Raw genomic sequence first — 6412 nt, forward strand, 5'->3', positions numbered from 1 at the left:
TATGCATCTATTACTGTCAAATCCTTAACTTGGCGATAATCAACGCAAAAGCGCGTAGTATTATTCTTTTTTCTTCACCAGAACGATCCCAGACTAACATGGGCCATCGGCTAGCTCAATTACTCCGCGTTTCAGCATGTCATCGATATGCCTAGGATATCGACTTCCTCTCGCACACATTATATATAGGTGTGCGGCGAGGCGGTTGTTTACTGGTGCATTATTTCCTGTGTTTATGTTGTGGCGCTCCAAGCTAGTTCCACCTAACCCTGTCGAATGCTGCAAAAAGATCTTTGTATTCATTTAGGAGATTTCGACTCTTCTATTTGCGGTGCAGTGAATTATGGGTATCGTACCAGAGTTAACCTCTAAATAAATAGAACTATTATTAGGGAAAAAACTTTAATTTATTGTTATCAATTTTCGTGGTTTCAGCAAAAGTAAGTTGTCTGTTAGATTTTGAATTCATAAATTTTTGTTTTCTAAAAAATAATAGAGTAAAGAAATTGCAAAGTAAACATTCAAATGTATGTACCTGTGTAAATCGTAGTGATGATACTTATTTACCCAAAATCGAGTAATCAACAGATTAAAGACCATCAAAGGTGTTAATTAGGCAATACACATGTCAACTAAAGAAAACAGTTACATAAAAAAAACTATAAATGCACTTTGAATTGTATTTTATTTAAACTTTTACCAAAAACAAGCCCAGCATGAAATTTTCCGTTCGAAAATAACATGAATTATGAGGATATAAAACTTTCAGTTTGTCAAAGCATATCATGAGGATATTAAGAGTGCATATCTTTCTAACCAAAATTTTGTAAACGTTGTGTGGTGTTTGTTGTTTATATTGTCCTATTGTGTTTGTAGTCTAAACGCTACAAAGGTAGAAACTAATACATCGTTTAATCAGTGTTAACTGACCCTGTTTCAACTTTCAATAATGCATGCACATGTTGTTGGTGAACAGACTTTTTTACAAACGTAGAAACAAATACATCGTATAATCAGGTTGAAATAAGAAACAAATGTAGCGTTTGTACTGTCAAACAATGAACAACAAACTGTAGACGCATTTCGAGCGAGTTCATATAGTTTGTCAAAGTTTATGTAAAATTTGCAAACGTATGTTAGAAACAAATGATCAAAACATGTGCGCGCTTATCCGTTTGCATCGTTTGTGTTAGAAAGAAATGGAAGAGTTTGCATATCATCACCGGAAATGTAACTTTTATCGACCAAAAATATTTATTATGAGAATTAGAATTTGTACAGTTAAGGTTTTTAACTGGATTTTCGAAGGATATATCGGCAATTGATTTGGTGATGTACGGTGGACGGGCGGCTTTCAATAGTATACCGCTGTTCGAAACTCAGAAATCGATAGAAAGAAACAAATCCGGGTTATAAACTCAGGCCGTATTTTTTTCTAAAAAAAAAATTGGTAAACGTTGTGTCGCGTTTGTTGTTGTTTTCTAAACGCTACAAAAGTAGAAACAAATAAATCGTTTAATAAGTCTTTATTGACCCTGTTTGAACTTTCAATAATACATGCACATGTTGTTGGTAAACAGACGTTTTACAAACGCAGAAACAAATACTTTGTTTAATCAGGTTGAAGTACGAAACAAATGTAGCGTTTGAACTAACAAACGACAAACTGCAGACGCATTTTTATCGTTTGCATAGTTTGTCAACGACTCAACATTTATGTAAACTTTGTAAACGTATGTTTGAAAGAAATGATCAAAACATGAGCGCGCTTAGCCGTTTGCATCGTTTATGCATGTTAGAAAGAAATGCACCCTAAAACTGAGGGAAACGAATTAAATATAAGTGAACAAACAGTGTATTTTGGTCCTCAATGCTCCTCAACTTTGTACTGTATTTGGACCTTTTAACATTGTTTGATTCGAGCGTCACTGATGAGTCTCTCGAAGACGAAACTCACGTCTGGCGTTAATATTAAATTTCAATCCTGGTATCTATGATGAGTTTATTTTCATTGACATGAAAACGCCTTGAGGATTTTTTCTTTTAATTTAGATATATTGTTTCCTGTGACTAAAAGAAATGTCAAGTTCAAGTTTCTCAATTTAAGCTTTTCTCCTTATTGAGTTATCGCCCTTTTTAATACCCATAAGTGGTATTCAAAATGGGATTCATTTATTTCTCTATGTATACTTCTGAATGATGATGCTAGGACTGTCGTTGTCATATTGTGTTGATGATACTTCTTAAGGTTGCTCGTGGGTACAAAAATTCCAGCAAAAAATTGAACCTTTATTTTTTAATTACAATTTTATTTATTACACTATTAGTTATTACTTTGTGATATGGTAAATTAATCAACCCCAAAAATTGATTCGATTTGGCTCCAGATGACTTTTCAAATGTTTTTATCATTGAAAAAGCTCCAAATTATCTCCCTTTGGTGCAAACATGCCATTTTTTGGCATTTAATCTGAAATATCTTTTTTAACTCGTCAGTGACCTATATTATTTTTAATTGTTTTCAAATAAGATGTACATAAACTAAATAATTGTAAAATTTAAGCGATTTCTGTAATAAGGTTATTTTTCGATATTACCCCATATTTCTCCTATCAGTTCAACAGCAAAAAAGGACATTAACAAAAATATATGCTTTTCCGGAGGCAGATTGTGAACTTAAATGAACGGTGACCCTGTTTTTTTTTATTTCATTTTTCTTTAAAATATATGATAAAGTTCGTTCATAAATAAATATAGCGAAATCCTATATTAGAAAAAAAAATGATTTATACCCAGGAGCCCCCTTAATGATGATGTTATGACTGTCCTTGTCCTATTGTGTTGATGAAACTACTAAATGAGGATGCTAGTTCTGTCCTTGTCCTAATGTGTTGATGATACTTCTAAATGACGATGCAATGACTGTCCTTGTCCTTCTGTGTTGATGATACTTCTAAAGGATGGTGTTATGACTGTCCTTGTCCTATTGTGTTGATGATACTTCTAAATGATGATGCTAGGACTGTCCTTGTCCTATTGTGTTGGTGATACTTCTAAATGGTGATGATATGACTGTCCTTGTCCTAATGTGTTGATGATACTTCTAAAGGAGGATGCTAGGACTGTCCTTGTCCTATTGTATTGATGATACTTCTAAAGGAGGATGATATGACTGTCCTTGTCCTATTGTGTTAATAATACTTCTAAATGATGATGCTAGGACTGTCCTTGTCATATTGTGTTGGTGATACTTCTAAAGGAGACTGCTATGACTGTCCTTGTCCTATTGTGTTGATGATACTACTAAATGAGGATGCTATGACTGTCCTTGTCCTATTGTGTTGATGATACTTCTAAAATTCTATAGAACTATATCCTTGTCATATTGTGTTGGTGATGCTTCTAAATGATGATGCTAGGACTGTCCTTGTCCTAATGTGTTGATGATACTTCTAAAGGAGGATGCTATGACTGTCCTTGTCCTATTGTGTTGGTGATACTTCTAAAGGAGGATGCTTTGACTGTCCTTGTCATATTGTGTTGGTGATACTTCTAAAGGAGGATGCTAGGACTATATCCTTGTCATATTGTGTTGGTGATACTTCTAAAGGAGGATGCTAGGACTGTCCTTGTCATATTGTGTTGGTGATACTTCTAAAGGAGGATGCTATGACTGTCCTTTTCCTATTGTGATGATGATACTTTTAAAGGAGGATGCTATGACTGTCCTTGCCCTATTGTGTTGATGATACTTCAAAATGATGATGCTAGGACTATATCCTTGTCATATTGTGTTGGTGATACTTCTAAATGATGATGCTAGGACTGTCATTGTCCTATTGTGTTGGTGATACTTCTAAAGGAGGATGCTATGACTGTCCTTGTCATATTGTGTTGGTGATACTTCTAAAGGAGGATGCTATGACTTTCCTTGTCCTATTGTGTTGATGATACTTCTAAAGGAGGATGCTATGACTGTCCTTGTCATATTGTGTTTGTGATTCTTCTAAAGGAGGATGATAGGACTATATCCTTGTCATATTGTGTTGATGATACTTCTAAATGATGATGCTAGGACTATATTCTTGTCATATTGTGTTGGTGATACTTCTAAAGGAGGATGCTAGGACTGTCCTTGTCATATTGTGTTGGTGATACTTCTAAAGGAGGATGCTATGACTGACTGTCCTTGTCCTATTGTGTTGATGATACTTCTAAAGGAGGATGCTATGACTGTCCTTGTCCTATTGTGTTGATGATACTTCTAAATGATGATGCTAGGACTATATCCTTGTCATATTGTGTTGGTGGTACTTCTAAATGATGATGCTAGGACTGTCCTTGTCCTATTGTGTTGATGATACTTCTAAATGATGATCCTAGGACTGTCCATGTCATATTGTGTTGTTGATACTTCTAAAGGAGGATGCTATGACTGTTCTTTTCCTATTGTGTTGATGATACTTCTAAAGGAGGATGGTATGACTGTCCTTGTCCTATTGTGTTGACGATACTTCTAAATGATGATGCTAGGACTATATCCTTGTCATATTGTGTTGGTGATACTTCTAAATGATGATGCTAGGACTGTCCTTGTCCTATTGTGTTGGTGATACTCCTAAAGGAGGATGCTATGACTGTCCTTGTCCTATTGTGTTGATGATTCTTCTAAAGGAGGATGCTATGACTGTCCTTGGCATATTGTGTTGGTGATACTTCTAAATGGTGATGATATGACTGTCCTTGTCCTAATGTGTTGATGATACTTCTAAAGGAGGATGCTAGGACTGTCCTTGTCCTATTGTATTGATGATACTTCTAAAGGAGGATGCTATGACTGTCCTTGTCCTATTGTGTTGATGATACTTCTAAATGATGATGCTAGGTCTGTCCTTGTTCTCTTGTGTTGATGATACTTCTAATGGAGGATGATATGACTGTCCTTGTCCTATTGTGTTGGTGATACTTCTACAGGATGATATTATGACTTTCCTTGTCCTATCGTATTGATGATACTTCTAAAGGAGGATGCTATGACTGTCCTTGTCCTATTGTATTGATGATACTTCTAAAGGAGGATGCTAGGACTGTCCTTGTCCTATTGTGTTGGTGATAATTCTAAATGATGATGCTAGGACTGTCCTTGTCCTATTGTGTTGGTGATACTTCTAAAGAAGGATGCTAGAACTGTCCTTGTCCTATTGTGTTGATGATACTTTAAAATAAGGATGCTAGGACTGTCCTTGTCCTATTGTGTTGATGATACTTCTAAATGATGATGTTATGACTGTCCTTGTCCTATTGTGTTGATGATTCTTCTAAAGGAGGATGCTATGACTGTCCTTGTCCTATTGTGTTGGTGATACTTCTAAATGGTGATGATATGACTGTCCTTGTCCTAATGTGTTGATGATACTTCTAAAGGAGGATGCTAGGACTGTCCTTGTCATATTGTGTTGGTGATACTTCTAAATGGTGATGATATGACTGTCCTTGTCCTAATGTGTTGATGATACTTCTAAATGATGATGTTATGACTGTCCTTGTCCTATTGTGTTGATGATACTTCTAAAGGATGATGCTAGGACTGTCCTTGTCCTAATGTGTTGATGATACATCTAAATGATGATGCTAGGACTGTCCTTGTCCTATTGTGTTGATGATACTTCTAAATGATGATGTTTGGACTGTCTTTGTCCTATTGTGTTGATGATACTTCTAAATGATGATGCTAGGACTGTCCTTGTCCTATTGTGTTGATGATACTTCTAAATGATGATGCTAGGACTGTCCTTGTCCTATTGTGTTGATGATAGGGGCTAAAGAAGCAACCATGTAACTTCAGGGGGTATTGGCTGGGGTTTTTTCTGAGTAAGATAGTCTAACACTATAAGGTATGGAGGAAATCTGCATTCAGAATATTTTTTTTTGTCATCTGCTTGAACAGAATATTTGTTTCTATCAAATTGATCAAACTATTTCTTTAGGAAAAAAACATACCTCTCCCCCTTTTTGAAGTTAAATGGTTGTTTCCTAACCTATCTTTATTTTATTGATAATAGTTCAGGTAATGATCAAGCATTTCTACATATATTCATACATGTTAATAAATAGAATTACAGGATTCAATTACAGTTATATAATAGGCTTAATTCCAAGAAATTACCCCTGCTACAACATTCAAATTCCTTACACAACGGAGGGACGAAAGATACCAAAGGGACAGTCAAACTCATAAATCTAAAACAAACTGACAACGACATGGCTAAAAATTAAAAAGACAAACAGAAAAACAATAGTACACATGACACAACATAGAAAACTAAAGAATAAACAACACAAACGTACAAGTGCAAATAAAATCTGCATTTTGTGTTTTTTTAATTTATGTTTTTTTGGTAATTTTTGTTTG

Source organism: Mytilus trossulus, chromosome 8, assembly GCF_036588685.1.
Source record: "Mytilus trossulus isolate FHL-02 chromosome 8, PNRI_Mtr1.1.1.hap1, whole genome shotgun sequence".
In the NCBI taxonomy this organism is placed as follows: domain Eukaryota; kingdom Metazoa; phylum Mollusca; class Bivalvia; order Mytilida; family Mytilidae; genus Mytilus; species Mytilus trossulus.